Raw genomic sequence first — 27,862 nt, 5'->3', positions numbered from 1 at the left:
ATGTATGACTGTTACCAGGATAACCAATCTCTGGGAGTAGAGATCAGGTAGTTGGCACATGGCACTGATGAAGATAATAGTGGAGTAATTATAGTCTTACACTTAGTTACAGCACTTTCAGAAAGACATCTACTTTAATGAATTGTATTCCACATACTGCTGTTTAATCTAATATTTTCATTTCCTCTTCACCATCACGCAGGCATCCTATTTTCGAAGCTGCTTGGAATAATCTACCGAGTGCTAATAGTGACTGCATTACCTTAGGCTACACTGACTACAGGAGCCTGGCTAGCTACAGGTTTTTCAAGGGTGCAAAGCCAGGCCTCCATCGTTATTACTCAAGGAGGCCGAGGAGTAACTAAACATCTGACACACTGAGCAGGAAAGTGCAGCAGGGACAGGTGAAGAGGCCATGCTACTAGAGAGTTGGCTATGAGCTAAGCTAAGGTAGCAAATCCCTAATGACACAGTGAATGAATACTGTCAATATAATTAGCAAGTGAATCAACCGAGAGTGTGCTTTGAGTAAAGCACTTGAAAAATTTCACTATGAAATAAGAAGCCTTTATTTTAACTGGCTACACAGATAAGCTACACAAAAACACCACAGTGCACTGTAACAGGAACAGGAAGTGATACCAGCACCAAGTGAGTGTGAGTGACATCAAGACAAGAAAGCTCCTTACCATACATGGAGGCTTTCACCCTAGGTCCAGAGCCCTGAGACTGTGTGTTAAGCAGAAAGAAAGTGGCTGAGGACTGGTAAGTGTCAGAACCCCTCTGATCTTAGATCAAAATCTATGAGTGTGTCAGGGAGATGGCCACAATCAATCATGTGCTTAGTGAAAGCCTCAGGTAACAGAAACCCGGCAAAGAAGAGGAGCCATCATGGTTCCTGTATGGCATGTACCACTGGTAGATAGAAAAGCGGTTGATATTGAAAAATCCAACCAGTTGCTAGACAAAGCTGGACTGTAAAACAGCACAGAGGCGCTAATCATGATAGCACAGGAACAAGCTCTAAGCAGAAGATCTATTGAGGCTGGGGTCTACTGCACCAGGGAAGACCCCAGGTTCAGGCTGTGCAAAGATGCCCCAGAGACAATCCAGCACCTAACAGTAGGTTGACAGATGCTAGCATTGATCTCCATAACCAAGTGGTTAGCATAATATACAGGAACATCTGTGCCGAGTATGATCTGGAGGTCCTGAGGTGAAAATGGGTGAAATGACTCCTGCGTTGGTTGAGGACGACCAAGCTAAGATCCTGTGGGATTTCCAGATATAGACGGACAAACTGGTGATGGTTAACCAATCGGACAAGCAGAGGAAGATGGCCATAGAGAGTGATATAGCTATACCAACTGATAGCAACATCAGGAAGAAGGATCACGATAAACTCGAGAAATACCAAGTGGTGCGAGAGGAACTCGAGAAGATGTGGAAGGTGAAGGTAACAGTGGTCCCCGTGGTAATCAGGGTGCTCAGGGCAGTGACCCCCACACTGGCCGAGTTGCTCCAGCAGATCTCAGGAACAACAGCCTTCTCTGTCCAGAAGAGCAAACACAGTCCTGGGAACAGCAATGATACAGGATACTCGGGTAGAGTACCTGAGTTTGAAGGATAAAAGACCACCATGTGGTATAGCTACAGGCATCCAGTTTCCAGTCTACTTCATCCCAGAGGTATTCTCTTGGATTAAGGTAAGGATTCTGTGCAAGCCAGTCAAGTTTTTCCATACCAAATTCACTCATCCATGTCTTTATGCACTGGTGTGCCTTTGTGTTGGAACAGGAAGGGGTTATCCCCAAACTGTACCCATAAAGTTTAGACAAGGAAATTGCCCAAAATGTCTTGGTACGCTGAAGCCCTAAGAGTTCCTTTCACATAGAATTAAGGAGCCGAGCCCAGGCACTGAAAAACAACCTCACACCGTAATCCACCCTCTACCAAACTTACACTTGACACAGGGCAGTCAGACCAGTACAGTTCTCCTGGCAACCACTAAATCCAGACCCATCCATCCGATTGCCAGATGGAGAAGCATGATTCGTCACTCCAGAGAATGCATCTCCAAGGTTCTAGAGTCCAGTGGCAGCATGCTTTATACCAGCGGTCCCCAACCTTTTTTGCGCCATGGACGGTTTAATGTGAGACAATATTTTCATGGACCGGCCTTTAAGGTGTTGCAGATAAATACAACAAAATAAAATGATGTGAACAAGACAGAAACTGGTATTTTGTAAATATAATAATAAACGTGAATTCACTGTGTAATTGTGTAACTTTATTTAGCAGCGTCCTCCTGAAATGCGCCAACAACACTGAGAGTAACATCCTCCTCTCTGCCCCTTAATGCTCTCTGGTCGCTACGGTAACACATAAATATTTCTTTCAAAATAAGACACAACTACAACACGGGAAAAGACCCAGGGAAACCGAGTTAACGATAAAAACCCTGAAAACCATAAATTTCACACCCAAGCCTCAACTCTCGCGGCCCGGTACCAAACGACTAATGAATTGGTACCGGTCCGTGGCCCTGAGGTTTTGGGACCGCTGCTTTATACCACTGCACCTGACACTTTACCTGACTAAAATCTAGCTGCTTGGCCATGCAAACCCATTCCATGAAGCTCTTTGGGCATTGTTGTTGAGCTAATTTGAAGACCACATGAAGTTTGGAGGTCTGTAAACAATGACTCTTACTAGTCCTCTGTGCCTCAGCATTCACTGACCCCAGTCTGTGACATGGCTTAGCATTTGTGAGTTGCTGTCATTCCTGATCACTTGTGCTTTGTTATAATAGCGCTAACAGAGCTGGAATATTTAGTAGCAAAGAAATTTTACAACTGGACTCGTTGGGCAGATTGTATCTCACACTGGTGTCCACTGGCGTCCTGAGAATGACCCATTCTTTATATATGATAATATACAAATATGTAATATTTATATTTACTTATTTCTACAAGACAGCACATGATTCTTTTTCCTTATCTTTATTCATTCCAAACGAGACAGCAGCAAGTCAGCATGGTAATATTAAACTGTCCTTGTGCTCTCCTCTAATAACAGTATTACATCTTTTCAGTGACAGCAAAAAATGATACAGTGAAAACTGTAATTATAATGTCTAATTGGCATATTTTAATAGAATGAAGTAAATTACTACAGCCTCATGAAATAATTACAAAAAACAAAGCAATTATGGTCTACGGGCACCATTCAGTCTGATAATTGCAGTGGTGCTCTGTCTGACAGCAAACAGAATTAGACTGGGCGGAGCTGGAGCCTTCGCTTCCTTTTCAGTCAACTTCTCACAGTCTGTTTCTTTTATCGAACCAATGACAGAAAAAAGAGATTAGGTTATTTTGAAAACACAGCACTATATTCACCACTTATATTATGTTGTCTACATAAAAGACAGTCAAATACATAACATTTAATTATTTCATTTTATATTTATTTATCTTTGTTTTCTGGATTTTATACATTCTGGATAAGTTGCAACTGACAGGCAAGTAAAATGAAGCTGAAACAACTTATTTGGAGATATTGTGTGCAGATGAACAAATGGTGCCATTTGAAAATAAAGATGAGCAAAAGATTATGGTGGGCAATCCGTAAACACAACAAGTCTGAGGAAGACCGCAATGCAACTGAATTTCAGTTTTTTGTGTATGGTACCAAATCATAACAACCGTCGCCTCGAGACCCTAGACCTCATTTATTGTACATATAAATAATATGTACATACAATGTGTGTTATTACTATTTTATTATATTTAGTATTAAGCATTATGTTGTTAAGCACACAAGAGTGTATAAAATGTCACTGGGCACCACAGAGTCATGAAACACGATTCTCAGGGTGGTGCCACAGACAAAAGCCTCTACAGACAAAACAATAGACTCCTCCTCTGACTGCAAAGCAATCCAAATTATATTTTTATTCCTGAGTATACTGAGCGAAATGTTTTGGCATGCATCTTAATATCTTTGGTTTAACTTTGAATCACTAAAGAAAATCCATGCAGTCCACACAAGAGGACCATAGTGACTCATCATGAGCATGACACATGCTTCAAACACATCTGTGTCTTATTGGAGTTATTTGTTCATGCAATACAGATTCAATCCAGGCACCAGCCAGTTTTTCATACCAAATGTAACATGGTTTTAGCCTACATATGTCTGTCTGTCCATCCATCTGCTTTCAGTTCAGCATTACTCTGGAGCTGGATCATTTCCCAGCTGGCATAGAATCAAATAGAATAGAATAGAATAGCCCTCTTTTATCATTGTACATGTACAATGAAATGTACAGGAATAAAATCTAAATAGTAAAACAGCAGGAATAAATAACAAACAGATGAGATATATGTACCATCAAAATAATTATATAGAAACTGGCAGAATATATATGAAACAAGAGAAAGGCACAGATTCTGTATATGAGAGTGGGCTGAGTGATTAGGGTTACTTAGACCATGAGCCACATTAGTGATTTAAGTGGGCAGGAGCTGGGTGTGGGGGGATAGTGTTTGTTAACAGTCCAAATGGCTCAGGTGAAGAGGCTGAGTCTGGAGGTGGGGGACCTGATTGAGCGGGTCAAACAGGTGGTTGGCGGGGTGCAAAGGGTCATTTGTGATGGCCCTGGTTTTTCTGAGATAGCAGGATCTGGCGTTGTCCTCCAGGGGTGGCCGAGGGCAGCCAATGATTTTTTTGGGCAGTGTTTTATTGACCCTCTGTGCAGCCTTCCTGTTCTCAGCAGGGGCCCCTGTGTACCAAACACCCAGGCAGTAAGGCCAGCAGTAGCTTCCAGCCCAGGTTGTTCTTCCTGAGGACACGGGGGAAGTGCAGCCACTGCTGGGCCTTCTTTACCAGGATGATGGTGTTGTGGGTCCAGGTGAGATCAGTGGAGATGTTGGTGCCCAGAAACCTGAAGGTGGAGACAGATTCCACCTGTTATCCATTTGTTATGAGAGGGCAGTGAACCTGTCTGTGCCTCCTGAAGTCTATTATGGGTTCTTTTGTTTTAAGGACGTTCAGCTTCAGGTTATCTTCTGCGCAGCAGCGGGACAAGTTCTCTACCTGCGCCCTGTACTCTGTCTCATCTCCATCAGAGGTGAGCCCAACTAAGGCGAGGGGCTGAGAAGACAGCAATGTGGGGATCTGGTTCTGAGTGATAGGGTCGAGTCGAACTGATTGTGGCTGGTTGGTTAGGAAATCTTTGATCCAGGAGCAGGTGGCAGGAGGGATCTTAAGGTGGTCCGGTTTGGTGGTGAGGATGTCTGGGATTATGGTGTTGAGCTCTGAGTCCGCAAAAAGCATGGCGCTCTTCCTGTTCTTTAGATGGCTCAGCGCTCGGAGACGAGTGATGGTGATCGCATCCTCTGTGGACCGATTTGCTCTGTAAGCAAACTGGTGGAGGTCGAAGGAGGGTTGGGTTTTGTGTTTACGTCTTTGTGCAGAATCCGTGTTCCTGCTCTCATTTACTGTTTTAGCTGTTTGGTGGTTGATGAAATTTTGTGAGGTTCAACCTGAGATTCTGACGTTTCGGGCAAAATAAATTTATATTAAAAAATCGATTCAGGATTTTAATGAATCGATATCACGTTATCCAAGCTAGAATCAATTTTAATCGATAATCAAAACCCAGCCCTACTTAGGTAGTTCTGCCCTTTCATTGTGATGGCTCCTGGACTGTAGAGGTATCCCAGACATACCCAACCATAAGAATGTATAAGTACTGTTATAAAATGTTCTTATATAGACAGAACATTATGTAAGTCCTTTTGTTGTAGAATTTTTTGTTGTTGTTTTTCCTAGAGTAACACAAGATGTCCATCCCGGGGATCTCTTGAGGTTTCCACAGGTCTACGGAGAGTTCTTTAATGCATGTGACCAAGAAGTGACCTTTATGTAGGTCACATGTTTTCTTGCCATCTCTGTCTGCTTTTTCCATCTAGAGGGACCTTCAGTTAGAAAGTCTTTGCTTGTCTGCTTCCTTCAACTCCTGCAGTGCCCTTTCAGCCTAAGGTGACAACAACTCTGCCTAATTGTTTGGAAGGGAGCTGTGAAGCAGACTGCCCCACCATGTTAGGGTCATGGCAAAAACGAATGGTCAGAGCGCAAACAAAATGTACTACTGTGTTCAGCAGCCACTATTTCAAAATTGATTCTAGCACAGAAAAAGTCCAAGTTTTCCAAATACCAAGCTCACACGATAGACAGACAGACAGACGGATATGGGATGAAGAGAAAGAGAAGAGACAATGACATATAATAAACAATGTTAGAAAGAAGACAACATGTAATGACATGCAGCAGGTGCATATAAACACCTGAAAAGATCTGAGTGTGTCGGGTTCTGACATCCAGTGTGAGTATTTGTTTATACACGTTTCTAAGAGTTTAAAAGCATGGCAAAGAAAGCATGGCACCGCCGCAGTATTTAGAATTAGGAAGATAACGTTTTTCTTCTGCACAGCACCACAGTGGATTGTAAATAAAATAATCAGCATGTGGTTTAGGGTTTAATAGGTTTTACAAAATGTTTGCATTAACTCTTTAGCAGTGTTGGGACTAACGCGTTATTAAGTAACGCGTTACAGTAACTACGTTATTATTGTGGTAACGAGCACGGTAACTAGTTATTATGCCAAAACCGGGAACGCGTTACTCGTTACTGGGATTTAGATAGGCTCGTTATTCGTTACTTCGTGTGGTGGCATCGCGGAGCTTCCACAGATTCAATAACATTAAGTGGTGGAAGCCAGCAGGTGGATGAAGGAAAAGGGAGGCAAGAGGAGAGACCCGAAGCAGCTGCTGGTCCGAGAGTGTCAGGTGAACTGAACTTCAGGTAAGAAGTTATGACCTGCAGTCCATCTGGGTCAGATATAAATCAAGTTTAGGTGGAGTTTATTTTCGTTATGCTGACTTTTTCGTACTGTGTGCTAGCTAGCATGACGGAGTTTCTATACAGCTGGGTGGTGCTATGTTACTGATGTTGAACTTTATTTTGTTCATAAGGTTAATTATTAGAGTTGCCAACCGTCCCGTAAAAAAACGGAATCGTCTCGTATTCAGAGAAAATATTACGCGTTTCGTATTGAGGTGAAAAGGAACACAGTTTGTCCCGGATTTCAGCTACAATGAAAAACACACAAAGCTGGATTTATTCTGTGTTTACGCTGCACAGCTGCCTCTTCTCCCCCTCTCTCTCCTGTTTCTACTTCAATCATGAAACTGATCAATGATCAGCTGATCGGCTTTTCTCTCTTGTTTGTTTATCACTTTGCGCCGAAAGAGGAAACCAGCGGATGTCGCTCTAAACAACAGCAGCACGTTTAAGCTTGATCAGCTGTTGTTAGAATTTAATATTAATTTCTAGTATCAGCTGATGTTTGCTGGAGCCACAGCTGTAAAGCTGCTGGTCATGATATGGTTTGGTTATGTGGTGAGAGGGAAACGTGAAGATGAAACCAGGAGATGTCCTTACTGAATCATCAGAGCTGAACAGGTGATGGAGAAGCAGGTTTACCTTTTAGCTGACATGAATGAGTTGAAGGGAAGTTATGAACTGTTTCTGAGAGACAAATAACACCAGGATCCTTTTCTAAGTAGCTGACAGCTGGTAACTGTGCAGGGGTGGATCTAGCAAAGTGTTGCCAGGGGTCCATGTAGGGCATTAAAAGGGAAAGGGGGGCACAAAGAAATACTTTCTTATTCTCATTTAAAATGTCTAGCTTTTAAAAAAAATAATTATCTGAGTCTTGCAACAAACAATTGATAGATTGATACATATATACCATCAGAACAGTGTACATCACTGTCACAACAGTGTTTATTTTCATTCAAAGGCTTTATGATTTTTCCTATAATGGTGGGCCGGTCTCTAGTCAAAATGCCCGGGACGATTTTTTTTTGTCCCAGTCCAGCCCTGTATGCAGCTCATCTGCAGTCTGGTGTTACCTACATCTTCCTATTCAGAAGGCAGAATTTCCGAGTTCTGAGTACAATCAAAGCACCACGACTGCAGTTTTTGTGTTGGATGTAAAAAGCAGGCTAGGATAGAATCAGGCGTGGGATTTCTCTCGTGGAAATGTGCACATTATTTTTTCCTTTCTATTGGTAGGTGGCACAGTGCACTTGTGGCAAGTAAGCGAGCTAGAAGACTGGCAATCTTGCTGGGTATCCAGTTACGGAAGCAGCACATTAACAAGAGAATTCTGAGTAAAACCAAAGTTACTTTCCCTAGTAACTAGTTACTCTGAAAGTAACGAGTAACTTGAAGTAACTGATTTACTTTTGATAGAAGTAACTAGTAATGTAACTAAGTTACTAATTTAAAGTAACTTACCCAACACTGCTCTTTAGTAATTACAACCATTTTAAACACAAACCCCATTTTCAGAACTTCAAAATTAAGTTATTTTCCAAAACGTGGATGCAAATGTTTTTCATTCAATGACTGGCTGAAGTCTAGAACTTAGACAATGATATATCACTTGCACTAACATCTCTTTGGACCTTATGTTTAAAATTACAGTTTAAATTGGGAGACTATTTATGAAAATGGCTGTAATTCCTGAACAGCCACTAAATACTAAACTAACACCTAAAACCAAAAGTGTGGACTACTCACTGTAAGTATATTTCTTCTTTCTTTACTACTGTAAATACAGACTCACAAACAGATTCCAGTTTTATTTATTTTATATTTGGGTTTTTTTGTTTTTCTAAAAAGTAGCAACGTTGAAAGTGCTCTACCAAGTGTAAAGTTTGGTGGAGAGGCGATTATGGTGTGGGGGTGTTTTTCTGGAAGAAACTAATTCTTCAGCATACAAAGACATTTTGGACAACTTCATGGTCCCAACTTTGTGGGTACAGCTTGGGGATGGCCCCTTCCTGTTCCAACATGACTGCACACCACTGTACAAAGTCCAAAAACACATGGAAGAACTTAACTGGCTTGAGTTAGAGCAGCGACTGTGTCCTTCTTGTGCAACATCAGTGTCTGACCTCAAAAATGGGATTCTGGAAGAATAGTCTAAGGAGCTTGGAAAGAAAAGCATCTGGACTTCTTTAAGTTGTGTTTCACCTCTCAGCTGAGAGGCTTCTTCAGTTTTAAGGTTTATGTCTGCCATTTATAATGTCTCCCCCAAGAGACTCTCAAAGGGCTTAAATCTGGGACTTTTCACCATTTGACCCTTGAACTGAAGAAGCTTCTCGAATGAAACGTCTTCAAGCAACTTAACCCTTGTGTTGTCCTCGGGTCAAAAATGACCCCTAGGTGAATGGCAAACAAGTATATGGGAATCCCGAGGACAAGAAGTCCAGACGCTTTTCTTTCCACGCTCCTTAGACTACGATGACCTGGATGACTGAGAACCTTCACAGACATATTCCGGAAGAATAGTTAAAAATTCCCATAAACATGCTCCTGAACCTTGAGGAAAGCCTTGCCAGAAAAGTTGCCATTATAGCTGCAAATTGTGGAACAACATGATATTAAACCCTATGGACTGGGGTGCCACTTGAGTTCATGTATGTGGAAAAGCAGACAAGCAAATAGTTGTGGCAATATAGTGTACCTCTTGCTATTTTGGTCAAATGACCCAGTTTCTGTCTTCACTAATGATAATTCACGGTGATGGGCTGTGATGTCGGTTAAATGGACTGGTTCTGATACAGCGCTTTTCTTCTCTGAGCTCTCAAAGTGCTTTACACAACTTGCCTGATTCACCCATTTGCAGAAGCACTTTTTTCTTTGCTCTTCCTTTCTTCATGTGCACTCATACTCCAATGGGTGCATCGGAGAGCGACCTGAGGTTAGTGTTTTAGTGCCTTGTCCAAGGCAGGAGCTACAGCCACCTCCTGCTGGTGTTTCAGCGTTTTCCAGTCCATGACAGGCTTAAGCCTTGGTGGTTCCTAGGTTGTTCCTGAACATCCTAACCAATCCTGCGAGGACGACAGTTTCAGAAAGTAGTGACACATCTGAATATAGGACTTGTTTGAACTCTGATCTTCGAATCTGCAGTTGTTTAAAATGGTTTCCAACATGTTTAAATGCACAATTCTCCTTCTTGGGTCTTTAATTGAGAAAAATTCAATTTCATTTATACAACACCAAATTATAACAGCAGTCGATTCAACGGGTCAAGGCTCGCTGTGCGGCAGACAAAGGTAGGACCCAAACGCAGGAGTCAGAGGTGGGAGAAATAAACTGAAGAGGTAGATTTATTTGCCGTGATACTAAAAATGAAGTACAAAGAAACACTAAAAGAAACAAACAAAAGACAAACTACAAACTAAGACTCGGCAAAAACAAAGGAACAACACACACGAACACAGTTAATGTGGACGATACGACAACGAACACAGGGAGACCAAAGACTTAAATACACACTCAGGTACCGAGGGCATGGACACATAAGGGAACACAGCAGGAACAAACAAGAGACTATCAAAATAAGACAGGAAACACACAGACAGAGACTCTGACGGTAAATGGCCTGCATTTGTATAGCGCTTTACTCAGTCCCTAAGGACCCCAAAGCGCTTTACACTACATCCAGTCATCCACCCATCCACACACTGGTGATGGCAGCTACATTGTAGCCACAGCCACCCTGGGGCGCACTGACAGAGGCGAGGCTGCCGGACACTGGCGCCACCGGGCCCTCTGACCACCACCAGTAGGCCAACCTGGGGTTAGTATCTTGGAGACAAGAGTAACCACTGAGACAAGACTGTCTAAACACAGGACAAGATTAGACAGTGATCGAGAGCTAAGGTCACCAAGAACTGAAGGCTAATGAAACACACTTTAAACATGACAGAACAATAACCATGAACCTAGGAATCACATAGAATATTAAAAACAACATAATGTCCAGAACTAGAGAACACTGGGTCATAGACCCAGTACCATGACACAAGGTGTTTTTTATTTTAAGATAAAGATCCTACAAAAATACAGAGAAAACCCAAATGACTCACTTTGAGGAAACATTTAGCGACAGTGGGAAGGAAAAACTCCCTCTTAACAGGAAGAAACCCCCGACAGAACCAGGCTCGGGGAGGGGCGGGGCCATCTGCGATGACCTATTGGCATGATGGTTGAGAAACAGGACAAAAAACTGTGGAAGAGTCAGAGATTAATAATAACTAATCATTAAACGCAGTGAAGTGTGTAAGCACATACAGAGTGAACAAGATGAATGTACAGAAAACACTGAGTGAATCGTAGGAGGGACCTACACCACAGCAGAAAAGACCTGTTGCAGCATAACTAAGGGAGGATCCAGGGTCACCTGGTCCAGCCCTAACTATATGCTTTAGCAAAAAGGAAAGTTTGAAGCCTAATCTTGAAAGTAGAGACAGTGTCTGTCTCCTGAATCCAAACTGGAAGCTGGTTCCACAGAAGAGGGGCCTGAAAACTGAAGGCTCTGCCTCCCATTCTACTTTTAAATACTCTAGGAACAACAAGTAGGCCTGCAGAGCGAGAGCGAAGTGCTCTAATAGGGTGATATGGTACTACAAGGTCATTAAGATAAGATGGGGCCTGATTATTTAAGACCTTGTATGTGAGGAGCAGGATTTTGAATTCTGGATTTAACAGGAAGCCAAAGCAGGAGAAATCTGCTCTCTTTCTAGTCCCTGTCAGGACTCTTGCTGCAGCATTTTGGATTAGCTGAAGGCTTTTCAGGGAGTTTTTAGGACTTCCTGATAATAATGAATTACAGTCGTCCAGCCTGGAAGTAATAAATGCATGAACTAGTTTTTCAGCGTCACTCTGAGACAGGATATTTCTAACTTTAGAGATGTTGCACAAATGGAAGGAAGCAGTCTTACATATTTGTTTAATATGTGCGTTGAAGGACATGTCCTGGTCAAACATGACTCGTCACATTACCACTGGAGGTAAGTATTATTTATAAAAATTATTTCCTGCCCATTTACATAATTATATTGTTTTACTTATTTATAATTATTTATATGTTATGTGGTTTATAACATAATTCAGAATAATTGTATAAAATATATCTCTTTGGAAAATAGAGTATAATTAACATGATTCATTATTCATTAACTGGATTACATATGTTTAAAATAAAACAATCATTTTTCAGATTTAAACTGATGGTGCAGAAGAGCTGTATGGTCTAAGTGTAGGTGGTGTTTTTGCTAAGAAAGCTGCACGTGTGGTGGCTTTTTACATGGCAGGTCATTTATGTCCAGGAAAGTATAGTTTTAAAGGATATGGTCTCCTTCAGACTGAACCAGAACCGTTTGACCTGATGGCATTTCAGTCATTCGGTCAGTGATAACATCATCAAAGTCTTGCAGGCAGCTAACTATGAAAATAAACACCATGAAATCTGCATGAAAGAACAAGCAGCTCAGGCTTGGGTAATACTGTTTTTAAATGGTTTTGTTCTTTTTATCTTTTTGTGTCTGATACTGAGAGATGTAGCCCTCATTCTGGACACATGGAAAGAGATGTTTGTGTGTGTCTGGGATTTTATTCATATGTCCATTAAATGAATAATCTGAGTGTGGTCGTTTTCAGACCCCAATCTTTTTTCATGTAGACTTAAGAAAAAACATTAAGGTGTTGCCTGCCAAAAGAATTTTTCTGGAGAAAATACAAAGTGCACGGCTGTAAATCGAACAATAAATTCTTACCGTGACAACAAATTATTATTATTTTCTAATAATAATTGGGATTACAATTGCTTCATATTGTTATTACAAATAGGGCTTCAAACGGTTAGAAAAACTGCCCAATGTTCTCCCACAGGTCCAAAGACAAATGACTCATCTAAACAGGACAGGATTTAGTAGCAGGTTGTGGTCTGGATCTAACTGACTGTTGTAAAACACAGTCTGCTTAGTGAGCGACAAGTGCTGCAGGCAGCAGCAGGATCTTATAACTTACTGACTGCTGGTACTTAATATATAATGCAATATACTACACTGTGCCATTTGTCATTTGAAGCAAGACACAGATTATGGCTCAGGGCAGTGCATCTGTCCTAGAGGCTGCTGGGAAATGGACTAAAAGCTCCTCCAGCTGAGCTGAGCCAATCACATGCTGAACCCTTGATCACCCTCACTCCTCCTCTAGAGCACTTTAGCTTCACACACACATAAACACGCTGTCTCTCAAATTTTTCTCCTACTTTTAGTTGGCTTCCCATTTTCTCCTTTCTCTCTGTGTTGTAGACATGAGCACATATGCCAGCAATGCACGCACACACACACACACAGACGCGCACACACACACACACGCACACGCGCGCGCACACACACACACACGCACACACACACACACACACACACACGCACACGCGCGCACACACACACACACGCACACGCGCGCACACACGCACACACACACACACACACACACACACACACACACACACACACACACACACACAGAGTGAGAGCAAACCTTTCCCTGCTGATTTATTCCACTACACAGGAATTAGCCATTTCCTTTTGCAGCACACTAACCAGCATAGAAAGCAAGCTTCAGGCATCAACCTAGAGTTAACTACTGGTCTCTGTAGCGTCTCCTCTCTACAGGCAGTCTAAACCCGGTGGGAGTCTAAATGAACCATATTGGGATCCTACTGGGGGCAGTCTAGTTTCTTTGACAAATAATCCCTGGCATTTATCAATCGAGTCGTGGTCAGCAGAGTGACGAGCTCTAAAGCCAGCTTCCCACCAAGAAGGAGCATTTAGAAATTTTAACAACACAATTCAATTTGTGCTGGGCATCACTGCCACTCCTTTTTGTAACAATGTATGCACACGTGCCACAAATTAAAATGAGGGGGAGGTTAGGGAATTGTCAGCCTTCAAATGGCTGACATAAGTTACAAGCAAAATTTTAATTAGCCAGGGGGAGTGGAGTGATAATTCAGAGGGGCCCTGTTCTGTCAGGGGCTTGTCTACATTGTGTTCCTTCTTTCAGCAGGCATCTGGAGACTCCAGCAGGGCCCCAGCAAACGTCTACTTAGGATATAACTACTTGTCACACACAATGAAATGTAGGGACCCTCTCCACATTAACACCCTTCACTAAAGCAATAGTCATACTGAGGATGCTTGAGTAGGGATAATAAATTCATTGAATGTTGTCTCCCATTAGCCAGTTATACATATTTTAAATTGTTGCTCATTACTTTTGTATAGATTTGTATCTTTAATTATTTTATAGTAATAAAGTATTTTACATGTTTGCTTTGGTTGGAAAAAACCTGGATGTTGACCCGTAAATATATTAATAACAGATCGATGGTGAAACCGGTCTGGACTGGTTCTATGCAGCACTTTTCCACACAACTTGCTTCAATCAAACAGTTACTTTTTTTCTCTGCTGTTTCTAGATAAGTGCTTTCTATCTAACATTCGCGCTCTGATGGGCGTATTAGAGAACAGCTTGTGGTTAATATCTTGCCCAAGAGTATCTGAACTGAGCAGACAGGGATCGAGCTACCAACCTTCGGATTTATAGGCTCTACCACCTGAGCTACAGCCACCCACCGATCACGGGTTCTGAAGGTGTCCCATTGTGTCAGATACCAAAAGTTCAACTCAATTCAGTTTTATTTATGTATCTCCAAATCACAACAACAGTCGCCTCAAGGTGCTTTATATTGTAAAGTAGACCCTAGAATAACACATACAGAGAAAAACCCAACAATCATATGACTGCTATGAGCAAGCACTTTGGCGACAGTGGGAAGGAAAAACTCCCTTAATAGCAACAGATCCGTCTACTCCTAGAATCTGGTTCTTCCATGGATCCAATTCTTTCTACAGAACCTACGGTTGTTTGGTCCAAATCAAATCTAGAACTTTGATGTTTCTCAGCCTGATATTTAACAGCGTCTGCAGAGTGGCATGGTACTTGCTGCCATTTGCAAGATGTGAAAGGTAACAGAGTGTATCAGACTTCTTTCTTCCATTGTTCCTCAGACTGTTCTCGTGTTGAAATGCACAGCGTTACATTTTTACATTTTTGCATTCTCACCCATCTGCAGCAGCATCACATGCAGTATCGACCGTCTTCTGTGTCATCTACTTTCTATAACAACCAACATCACCAACAGCTGTAGTAGCATACGTTTGAATGATGCTGGCTTGACTTCACTTCCCAAGTGCATCGGTGAACGCTGGGCACACATGACCGTCTTGCTGGTTCCTTCCTCCTACCACTTTTATGGCGTTATTTTTGTGCCACTATTCTGAGCGCACATATAAAAAAATTTGAGCACACGTAAAAAAAAGTTTGCAGGTGCAAGTCTTGCATTTTTGAGGAGAAATTTATTTCGAGTGAAGAAAAGCTGAATTTGAGTGAACAAAGTTCATTGCTGCGTGCAAAAAATGTATTTCAGTGTTTGCTATTATCCACACACACAACAGCAGCCCCTCTCGCTCAGTTGTTGCATTTGCACTCGCTCGCAATGTGTTGCTCGCGCTCTCAACATTTCTGCACGTGCGCGCTCAACTCTTTCTCTACACCGTTATATTTGTGCCACAAAACCAGCCAATCACAGACTTGGATGCAAAAAAATCTGATTGGCTGTTCAGGTCTCCAATCAGCTCGAAATGACGAAATGCAATATCCCAGAATCCATTTCGTCCAAAATTCAAACGAGGCAGTGGCGGAGGAACACAAAGTGGCGGAGTTTGAAATATCGCCCCGTAATGAGGAGGTGGGTTGCACAAAGGCGTCTGCGAAGGATAAGGACAAATGCGCAGTGAGATTTAAACTACGTAGCATGAAGGCCGTTTGGCCTGGAGAAGGCTGGGAGAAGGTGATTGGACTAGACCAGTGATGACACAAACAGTGTGGGAAAGTGGAACTGACGAAGCTGAGATTTAGCCAGCAGCACCTGGAAGCCGACAGATAGGAGGCCATCTTCCTTTTTGATTCTTTACTGATCTTGTCTTTTGAACACAGAAGCTTCATGTATTAGCTTATTTACATAACATGCTTTACATTTCTGTGTATTATGTCCTCTGCTCTGTGATGCAGCTCATCTACAACAAAGCCCGTCTCTGTCATGAAGTATATAAGGAAAACAATGGTAAATGGTCTGTATTTGTGTAGCGCTTTACACTATACACAAACATCCACACACACACTGGTGATGGCAGCTACATTGTAGCCACAGCCACCCTGGGGCGCACTGACAGAGGCGAGGCTGCCGGACACTGGCGCCACCGGGCCCTCTGACCATCACCAGTAGGCAACGGGTGAAGTGTCTTGCCCAAGGACACAACCGGCAACCTTCCAATTACAAGACGAACGCCCAACTCTTGAGCCACGATCGCCATACAGGAAGCCTGTGGTACCGAAGCAGAAAGTATCAGGATCGTTAATATTTCAGAGTCCACCCTGCCTTCCTGACTGGTATCCAATCTCAGCTCTCCACATGGCACTTTATGTTGGCATTATTAATTTACTGATAAAATGGATGAGTAAGCATGTGTGATGGCTGGACAGGAGGGGGGTTGCTGCTGGGACAGGATTGAGCTTTTCGTACAGAGGTTAGAGGGGTAATTGAGATCAATCCTCCACCCTCCACATTTTCAAAATGTTAAAAATATAAACTAATATAACTGTGTTCATCCTAAAAAGGATGACCAAAGTAAACAGCAAAAGCATTTGATCATTTGAAAAATAGCTGATAAGCTACACCTTATCAGTTTATGTCAGTTTATCATCAGCCCCGGGTGGGCAGAGACACCTAAGTTTATGAATGCCATAACTGAAGGACGAGAAGATGTAGGAACTTAAAACTGATACTTATTGAAGTGTATCTACTAAAAATCTGAGACAGGTCTGAATCTCAGTGACCTCGACCTAAAGGTCAAAGGTTGAGTTCTCTGAAAACCTAGTGCGGTAACTCAAGGTGGAGGTCACCTACGATTTTCATATTGATACCAGAGGTGCAGCTACTAAAACTCTTGGACAAGTTCAAATCTCAAGTTCAAAAGCAGTGGTTTGAATCATCTCATATTTAGACTCCAGTTTGTTCACGTAAATAGAAAGTCTTAGTCGTACTTTCAAGTTAATTATGGAGCCAGATAACACACACTAACACACACCAATGAGTTAAACTGCAGGAATGTCTTAAAGACATAAAGACCTGGATGGCCGCTAACTTTCTGCTTCTTAATTCAGATCAAACTGAGGTTATTGTACTCGGCCCTGAAAAGCTTAGAAATATGGTATCTAAGCAGATTCTTACTCTGGATGGCATTACCTTGGCCTCCAGTAACGCTGTGAGGAACCTTGGAGTGATTTATACATATGACATCGTATAGTACTATGACATCTTTAATATAAGATGAGGCCTGATTATTCTGGAATCAGCAGCCAATGAAGAGACACCAGTATGAATGAAACAGGCTCTATGTTTCTAGTCCCAGAAAGATAGTTCAGTGAGTTTATTTACAGTGACAATTTACATTATTTCAGTCTTTTTGAAGGGATTCATCCACAGTCTCTTACATACACTACTCCAGGAAGGGGGGCTCATCAGGTAGTGAAATCCTGTATCTGACAGAGAGATTCTCCACTCCAGCTCTCTCACAGAAGCCTCCAAGAAATAAACAGGTCAGGTTCCTGGGGCAGACAGGTGAGAGGTAGGCAAACATTCAAACAGGTAAACAGACTTATGGCACAGAGGTAACTACCATGACTGATTCAATGCTCGGGCGACAAGTGAAGGAAAGTCCACAGGAGCCAGCTGATTAACAGGTGGGTGATTATCCCAGACGTGTGTGGCAGGAGGGTGGAGATCCAGCAGGATTCACACACACACACACACACACACACACACACACACACACACACACACACACACACACACACACACATACATATATATAATTAAGGCTGGATCAGGTGACCTGGATCCTCCCTTTGCCAAAGTAGGGTGAAAAAGCTCTCTTTAAATCTGTAGCTTCAGAGCATAAACTACTAGTACAGGCACAGTGAGCGGGATGACTGACAGGGAAAAGCAAAAACTGGAGAAAGAAGACAAAGTTAACTTACAGTAGTGGCATATAAATGCAGGGTAAGAGAAGGTACTGTATCAAGTCTCTGAGCAGCCTGAGCCTATGGCTACCTAACTAATGGATGATTCGGAGTCAGCTGATCCATAAACTTGAAAAGCAAAGCTTTAGCCCAGTCTTAAAAGTAGAGAGCACATCCCAGCTGGGAGCTAATTCCCTGTGCAAAAGTCTTGTCTGACCCTAAGTGTGGATTTGTAGAGGATTGGCCTTGAGGGGACTGTTGCAACAGTTTTGACCTTTCTGAACTTTTGTTAATCTTTCACTGTAAAAGTCAAACCAGACAAACCAGTCAGACTGGTGGAAAAATGTCAAGACAGTTTTCCACCCCAGACAGCCCACCTGAGAATGAGACTATTCTGTCCCCTTGGCTAACTAACCTGGGACATAGTCTCTGATGCTCTGACCGAAGCAGAGGGAGCCAGACCCCAGTGTAGACCAGACCCCAGTATAGGATCCCCTAATTGGCGCTATGTTCCAATCGGGGGTCTGGTCAAAAGTTCTTCACTGGATCCACACCGCGAGTTTCGACTGACATCCCAGTGTCAGCTGTGCCACAGCCTTCCTCCAGTGTCTGTTCTGGTGGCCCTCCCTGGTCAAGGATGTCTGTGAGCATCCTCTTTCCTGTCCTGTATGTGCACAAAACAGTTCTCCATTTTTAAGGAAATAACATGGTTTATTTTTGCCGTGGTCCGGAGTCTAGTGACTCCATGTTTTTGTTTGTGATTATTATTATTCATTGTTTCTGGTTCCCTCTGTTTTCCTTTGTTTTTGTTTTTGTACTGTTTCCTTGGCCAAAATAAAGGCTCGTTTTCTCTTTAAACATTCTCCTGTAACCACGTCTGTATTGGGTCCTCATTCTCATCCACCCCACGCCGTCTGTTTTGCCAGAGGTGACAGTATGATCCGACCATACTATGAACCCAGCAGACTTCAAGGTGCACGAGCAGCGGGAGACAATGTTCACCCGGCTGAAGGAAGAGCTCCGCTGGAAGACATGGCGTGCCGCTGCCACCACTGCTTTCCTCCCGTTCTGACCCGCTCAGCCGGCGCCGGCGCCACCGTTGATCTCCGGACCAGCTCTGTTGCCGCAGTCACCGCCTTCCATGCAGCCGGCATCCAGAACTGTGTCTGCTCTGCCTACTACTATTGTCATAAAAGATAAGGACACCTGCAGCCCACTGCCATCTCAGCACCACCAGAGATCAGCAGTACAGTGGGGCAAAAAAGTATTTAGTCAGCCACCGATTGTGCAAGTTCCCCCACCTAAAATGATGACAGAGGTCAGTAATTTGCACCAGAGGTACACTTCAACTGTGAGAGACAGAATGTGAAAAAAAAATCCATGAATCCACATGGTAGGATTTGTAAAGAATTTATTCGTAAATCAGGGTGGAAAATAAGTATTTGGTCAATAACAAAAATACAACTCAATACTTTGTAACATAACCTTTGTTGGCAATAACAGAGGTCAAACGTTTACTATAGGTCTTTACCAGGTTTGCACACACAGTAGCTGGTATTTTGGCCCATTCCTCCATGCAGATCTTCTCGAGAGCAGTGATGTTTTGGGGCTGTCGCCGAGCAACACATGACTTTCAACTCCCGCCACAGATTTTCTATGGGGTTGAGGTCTGGAGACTGGCTAGGCCACTCCAGGACTTTCAAATGCTTCTTACGGAGCCACTCCTTTGTTGCCCGGGCGGTGTGTTTTGGATCATTGTCATGTTGGAAGACCCAGCCTCGTTTCATCTTCAAAGTTCTCACTGATGGAAGGAGGTTTTGGCTCAAAATCTCACGATACATGGCCCCATTCATTCTGTCCTTAACACGGATCAGTCGTCCTGTCCCCTTGGCAGAAAAACAGCCCCATAGCATGATGTTTCCACCCCCATGCTTCACAGTAGGTATGGTGTTCTTGGGATGCAACTCAGTATTCTTCTTCCTCCAAACACGACGAGTTGAGTTTATACCAAAAAGTTCTACTTTGGTTTCATCTGACCACATGACATTCTCCCAATCCTCTGCTGTATCATCCATGTGCTCTCTGGCAAACTTCAGACGGGCCTGGACATGCACTGGCTTCAGCAGCGGAACACGTCTGGCACTGCGGGATTTGATTCCCTGCCGTTGTAGTGTGTTACTGATGGTGACCTTTGTTACTTTGGTCCCAGCTCTCTGCAGGTCATTCACCAGGTCCCCCCGTGTGGTTCTGGGATCTTTGCTCACCGTTCTCATGATCATTTTGACCCCACGGGATGAGATCTTGCGTGGAGCCCCAGATCGAGGGAGATTATCAGTGGTCTTGTATGTCTTCCATTTTCTGATGATTGCTCCCACACTTGATTTTTTCACACCAAGCTGCTTGCCTATTGTAGATTCACTCTTCCCAGTCTGGTGCAGGTCTACAATACTTTTCCTGGTGTCCTTCGAAAGCTCTTTGGTCTTGGCCATGGCGGAGTTTGGAGTCTGACTGTTTGAGGCTGTGGACAGGTGTCTTTTATACAGATGATGAGTTCAAACAGGTGCCATTCATACAGGTAACGAGTGGGGGACAGAAAAGCTTCTTACAGAAGACGTTACAGGTCTGTGAGAGCCAGAGATTTTCCTTGTTTGAGGTGACCAAATACTTATTTTCCACCCTGATTTACGAATAAATTCTTTACAAATCCTACCATGTGAATTCATGGATTTTTTTTTTCACATTCTGTCTCTCACAGTTGAAGTGTACCTCTGGTGCAAATTACTGACCTCTGTCATCATTTTAGGTGGGGGAACTTGCACAATCGGTGGCTGACTAAATACTTTTTTGCCCCACTGTACATGTTAGTATATCTCCAATAAGGAATGATCAGCAACCAAATTTGCTGTCCAAACCCTTTAAAAGAGTACTAGTGTGTTATCTTTGTGAGTAGGAAGGTCACACTAAACCCATGTATTTAGTGTGTAGTCCGTGACCTAACAAAATTCTGAGTTACAACCTGAAAATGGATCATCAATAAAAATGACAACAGTAAAGATTAATGGGAGAAAAATCAAAGCCTTGATAGATAGTGGCAGTACTCAAACTCTGGACAGCATGTACCCAATAGTATTTTGTGTACTCTTGAAACTATCCCAGTCTGTTTTGCACATGGTGATGGAAAGCCTTCGGTTACAACTGACATCTTTTTTGAAACGCAAGGGCAACCACATCCATTAAATAGGTGTGGCAGATAACTTGCAATAACTTTCCAGTCATGCTATGCTTTATGAATTGTTGGAACCTGTACAGAACTATAATGTTGTGACAAGAGGCCAAGCTAAAGAAATGATGAGCATCTCCCTTTGCCTTTTTTAATGCTGAAGTAGAAACAAACCCAGGAAATCACGCAGTCAGAGAAGGGAGGGAAAGTTCAAAGGTACTATTGTAAAACCAGCAGCTGAGGTTACTCCAGAGATACGCTTGGAGTTCCAGATACCTACCATACCTACCAACATAATTCAAATGCAACAAAACAACCCAACATTATCAAGCATTTAAATGAAAGTGAGGGAAAGGGAATCTGAGGTTGAGCCTGACAGTGCCAAAGAGCCATCAGCACGGCCCAGCTGAGCAGCGAGTAATCCCTCAAGCAGTCCAAGACGTAGTGCTTACCTTGGGCTGCTTTGTTCCCTGGACTGGCGATCTAGGGAAACATAAGAGTACTGCTCGCATTAAACGTCACTTTTACTGGCCTGGCCTGCGCTCAGATGTGGCACAATTCTGCAGAAGTTTCCCTCAGAAGACATCAACTCAAGGGTCCTTCAGCCCACCACTCCAGCCTCTGCCTGTTATTAGTATTCCTTTTGAATTTCTTGGAACTGACATTGTTTGCCTGTTGGAATGTAGCAAAGCAGGAAATCGTTACATTACAGATTCTGTTGGTCGTTACAGATTATGACACTAAATATTCTGAAGTCCTCCCATTAAAAAATAAAAAGGCAAAGCTGTGGCTTTTTCTTTATTTTGGTTTAAGGATTGGTTTCTCCTGTGAAATTCTCAAAAATAAAGGCACCGACTTTATATCTGTGCTATTAAAACAGGTCCATAAGCTACTGGGCATCAGGAGTGTGAGGACCTCCCCATACCATCCCCATACAGATGGGTTTATGAAACATGTTAACCCAGCCCGCAAACTAAAGTTCCATAAGTGTCTGGATACAACTGGAATCATTGAATTTTGGTTACCCTGAAGTACCTCAGGCCTCCACTGGTTTCTCACCTTTTGAACTTCTTTATGATCATGAGGTAAAGGGTCCTCTGATTGTGTTTAAAAGAAAGTCGCCAAACTGTCATATCCTATGTTATCAGAATGAGAGATAAATGATACAAATGATAGCAAGCTACTGGCAAATTGGCAGGATCGCTTTGAAGTGCAAAAGAAACTAGGTCCTACTACTTACCAGGTTATCACTCCAGGGCTCTAGCAATCTAGTAGAGTGCTTGATGTTAACCTGCTTAGAGAGTGGGTCATACACACTGAGAAAGCAGCATTGTTGCTCATTCGTTGTGTGGGAGAGGACAAAGAGGCTGATCATGAATATTTTGATTTGATTTGATATACCTTTATTAGTCCCACAAGGGGAAATTTCACAAGGCTGCCAACCTATTGCACGCAATGGCGCCATCTTACCCTCCGACCATACATACATTACACAAACATCACATGGGGAAGACAGGTCAGAGAGGTATAACAATGGAAAATGCACCACATGAGGAAAGATAAGGAGAAAAAAAAACTCCCCCCAGACTGAGCTCCAACAGGGAGATCAGTTTGAGAACAGAAAAAAACACCTCTGCACATGAAAAAACTCTTAATACACCAAAGAAACACATGACAAGCTACAGGGGTGGGTAAAGGGTGAGAGACAGCCGAATTAGACAGTACATCCGGGCCTGCAGCCTGTGCGCTGGTCTCCATGATCCACCGTCAGCATCGGAAGGGGATAAGTGTCGAAGGCGTTTGGAGGGGGGATGAGTGTGTGCATATCAGTGTATATGTATGTGTGTGCGTGTCCAGAGTTCAGCTGAGACAGTGTCCTTCGCCCTGCCAGGCTCAGTAAACAGTCTTCCAGCCAACCCAGGTGGCCTTGCATGGAATGGGAAGAACAGACTAAACACAGTCGTTATCAGGGTGTTGCTGTTCAGCTCCAGCCTTGAGACCGCAGCTGGTGCCAAAGGGGTCTCCGCATGAAGTGATGGTGGTTTTTACTTTAGTGCGAACAGCTCATATGAATTTCAAAGCAGTTCTACAGTCCAACACTGGTCTCTCAATCTCCCGTTGGAGAGCCGCCAGCTTCGCCATACTTGCGTTTTGTGATGTTGTCATTTCTTGTGGTCAAAGAGCAGGTTCTGAGAACTCACGGCAGTGTGCCTCCCCGAGATGTCATCCAATTTGCACCCAGAGATGTTATTCCGAGCGAGCCCTTCCAAGATGTAATCCAGTCTGCAGTCAGAGATCTTATTCTGAGTATCCACAGCAGCCGTAGCCTCTCCAAGATCTTATCCGTGCTGACTCAATGAGCCCATTTTGAGAAACTCAAGTCTCTCCCATCGTTCCAATCCCAGCGGGCAGCCTTGTGGGGGTTTGAACAGCCGGTTCCACTTCCTTAATTCTTCAATAAGTCAGGGCCAAGCCAGCTCCGATCAGCCAGAACCCTGTTACCGTGGTTCCAAATAGGTAGATATCTTCAGCACTCAGGCTCACCCAAGCCCAGACTTCTCGTTGAGAAGGGGTGTCAATTGCATTTAGGGACCAGTTGATCCAATCCATAATTCCTCTTTTAGGTTTTAGAGAACAGACTGTGAGAGAATGTTCCAGGGAAAAGTAACACAAAAAACGCAAGACTAGATGAGGATACAAGAGGCTAAGCAGGGAAGCTAAGGGAGAGGAGGAGGAGAGGAGAAAAGTGCGACCGCCTTCGTCAAGAGCAAGAGCAGAAAGTAGGCCAGAGGCCACCTCTGTCTGCCTCTGACATGGATTTAACCCATCTTACTACAGCACAAGAATAGGAGTTACAATCTTTACTTAAATCAGACATATTTCCAGAAAGTCAATAAATGTAAACAGACTGGTTCTTATATAGAACCTTTCTACTCTGAGCACTCAAAGTGCTTTACACAACTTGCCTTATTCACATAAGCACGTTTTGTACGCTCTTTCTATCTAACATTCACACGCATTCATACGCTGATGGATGCATCAGAGAGCAACCTGGGGGTAGTATCATGCCCAAAGATATCCAGCATGCACACTGGAGCAGAGAGGGATCAAGCCACCAACCTTCCGATGAGTAGGTGACCCGCTCTGTCACCTAAGTTACAGCCACCATATTTCCCAATATCAGTGTGTTTGATATTGTAAGGCAGAGGTAGGGAACATTAGTCCTCGAGAGCCTGCAGGTTTTAGATCTCACCCTGGGTCACCACACCTATGATTAGTTTATCAAATGATTATCAAATGTTTATCAAATGATTAGTTCATTACAAGTTCTCTGGAGAACTTCAAGACATATTGAGGAGCTAATTTAGCCATTTAAATCAGCTGTGATGGATCAAGGACACATCTAAAACCTGCAGGACACCGGCCCTCGAGGTCTGGAGTTCCCTACCCCTGTTGTAAGGTATAGAGCCTACAATAATTCAGAGAAATCTCCATCAATCAGATGACCCCCTATGAGCAAACGCTTTGGCGACAGTCTGGAGGAATGATTGCTAATCTGCTAATGACTGGGAGCTGGTTCCACAGAAGAGGGGCCTGAAAACTGAAGGCTCTGCCTCCCATTCTACTTTTACATACTCTAGGAACAACAAGTAGGCCTGCAGAGCGAGAGCGAAGTGCTCTAATAGGGTGATATGGTACTACAAGGTCATTAAGATAAGATGGGGCCTGATTATTTAAGACCTTGTATGTGAGGAGCAGGATTTTGAATTTGATACGAGATTTAACAGGAAGCCAATGAAGACAAGGCAGTACTGATAGTCCCTGTCAGGACTCTTACTGATAAACAGAAGGTCTTTCTGGAACTTCAGAGATGTTGCACAAATGGAAGAAAGCAGTTCCACATATTTGTTTAATATGTGCGTTGAACAACATTCCCTGGTCAAGAACGACTCCATGATTCCTCATAGTGGAACTGGAGGCCAAGGTAATGCTGGTCTGCTGTCAGAGGCCATAAGAAGATCATTTGTAACCTTCACTAAAGCTGTTTCTGTGCTGTGATGAGCTCTGAAACCTGACTGAAACTATTCAAATAAGCCTCTGCAGATGATCTGTTAGCTGTTTGACAACTACTCTTTCAAGGATGTTTGATATGAAAGGAAGGTTGGAGATTGGCCTATAATTAGCTAAGACTGCTGGGTCTAGAGATGCTTTTTGAGTAAAGGTTTAATTGCAGCCAGCTTGAAGGCCTGTGGCACATAGCTGATAGGGGTGCAACGATACACAAAATTCACGGTTCGGTTCGATACTTTGGTGTCACGGTTCGATATTTTTTCGATACAAAAAAATGTTCATGCCTTTTTAATTTGTCATTTATTAAAATTATAAATATATATTTTAACTCAAAAGTACAGTTTTTAAATTTAACCCTAACCCTTGTGCGTGTTTTTTTATTTTGGCAGCGAATGCGCACCTGCGGACCACTTATGTGCAGCCCTGTTTATTTAGCTCGTCATATTGCAGCCACAGAAATTCTTTTGTCCATGAAACCATAAAGCTGCACTTTCTTTTTGCCTTATAGTCTGATTTGTCATAACTTCTCCGTTTTGTGGTAAGCTTTTCTTTGGCTGTCACTTCTTCACCCTGACCTGTCTTATTTGGCTCAGCAGAACTAAAATATATATCCTGCTGCTTTTACACACGCACTCACATAAGCTCAGCGATTCTCTGCGCGATCAACCTCTCACATGTTTAAGCTTGCTGCGGGAGATTTCACTTGTCATGTTTGCATAGTAAGCTAATGATTAATAAGACGATGTCAGAGGAATTGGTGCGCAAATTATCATCACTCACAGATCAGTGCTGTCGCTCTCTATACACAGTTCGCACGATTGCAAAGTGAAAGCAAAAAACAAGCGCAAATTCAAACGCGACTTCAATATGTCACATATTGACAGTGGCTCACCGATGCCAATGACATAATTACCCAGCTACATTTCTGAAAGAATGCAAAAGCATTGACATATATTTTTCCTTCCTACAATAGCCCGACGGGCAGGGAAGAGATAGATTTTGGTAGCCCGACTGGAAAAATCGCTAGCCCCGGGACGTCGGGCAGGCGATATTGCAAGCCCTGTATCTGATTGAGGAATCACTCATCTTTGGAAAAGAGAGTTTATTACAGAGAAATGTCTCTTTCCAAAATAAAAGCTATACTATACGCTTCTTCTGGGCTATATTCTCAGCAGCATATTAAACATATCAGGTCCCCATAAGGAGAATCCTGTGCTAACGGCTGTCTAAATGACTCTGGTAAAGTTTGTAGCATGCGTGCTTGTTGTTTTTGTCTGCTTCCACTTGTCTTTGCACGAGGATGATGTCGGAGTAAATGTGCAGTCATATTCGTTGTTGTCCCACTAGTACTGTCAGCGTTAATCTGAAATGACGTTAACACCACAACACGGCAAATCTCCGTTAACGAGCTACCCCTGATCGCCCCGTGCGTGGGGCTGGACGGCCAACGCGTTAACGAGCTAACTGCGCTAACACACTAGTTCCCACCCATGTAATTGAGCATTGCGTGGCACATCCAACATACTGTTTTACTTTTGTCCATGACACGCTTACCTTCAGGGTCATACGTCACATAAAAACCAAAATAGTTCCAAACACCAGATCTGAATGAGGGTGGGGGAGGTTCAATTTGCCATGTTGCAAGGAGAGCTTAACTTCTGTCTCGCTAGCTTGCCCTGCGCTCTTCCTTCTGACGATGCTGTCTGTGTTGAGCGCTCAGTGGATCTGCGCTCGACAGTGCAGCCTAGGCGGAGTAGTCGAACGCAGATCCACTGAGCTCTCAACACAGACAGCATCTTCAGAAGGAAAGTTGATAAAATAAATTACAAATGTTGTATTGTTCGATACATATGCGTACCGAACCGAAAGCACTGTATCGAACGGTTCAATATCGATACGAATATCGTTGCACCCCTAATAGCTGATTATTAGAGATAGGTTGATCATATTTAAGATCGAAGAATTAATTAATGGCAGGACTTATGAGTCATTTTTTCTCTAATGGTTAAAATTTTATTTGTGAAGAAGTTCATGAAGTCATTACTAGTTAATGTTAAAGGGATGGTTGGCTCAACAGAGCTCTGACGGTTTGTCAGCCTGGCTACAGAGCTGAAGAGAAACCTGGGGTTGTTCTGATTTCCTTCAGTGAATCATTACAGTATAATGTTTTTTAACAAAGACTTGGCTTGTGGAATTGGAGTGGATTTTATCTCAAGTCGCACCCAAGCATTGCTGCAGCCTATGCTAAATCCTCAGTGGCTAACAGTGCTGCTAACCCTGACGACAGCAGGACAGTGTTTCCCATAGCACCACAGAACTTCCCACAAACTTTTTTTCTTTACAAAATAAAAAGGAGGGGTGAAGAGAAAAGCATCATTGCAGATTTTCAAGGTGAGACCACTAAGGTGATGTTACAAAGGGCTTGTTACAGCTAATGAAAGTGGTGTTGCATTTTCAGAGTGAGTGTGCTGATATCATGGCTACACACATTTTCA

At 43.0% G+C, this 27,862-nt stretch overlaps 1 long non-coding RNA gene across 1 annotated transcript; it reads left to right on the top strand.

Annotated features, from left to right (window-relative positions):
* Window positions 1-9,248: 9,248 nt before the first annotated feature.
* On the top strand, window positions 9,249-25,835 carry LOC120743018. Its single transcript, XR_005698019.1, has 3 exons — window positions 9,249-9,342; window positions 23,864-23,870; window positions 25,824-25,835. It is a non-coding gene; the product is annotated as an uncharacterized LOC120743018 (long non-coding RNA).
* Window positions 25,836-27,862: the final 2,027 nt, after the last annotated feature.

This window comes from Simochromis diagramma, unplaced genomic scaffold, assembly GCF_900408965.1.
Source record: "Simochromis diagramma unplaced genomic scaffold, fSimDia1.1 OVJJ01000005.1, whole genome shotgun sequence".
Classification (NCBI taxonomy): Eukaryota; Metazoa; Chordata; class Actinopteri; order Cichliformes; family Cichlidae; genus Simochromis; species Simochromis diagramma.
The sequence above is the reverse complement of the archived record's forward strand: the minus strand, read 5'-3'. Positions and strand labels throughout refer to the sequence as shown.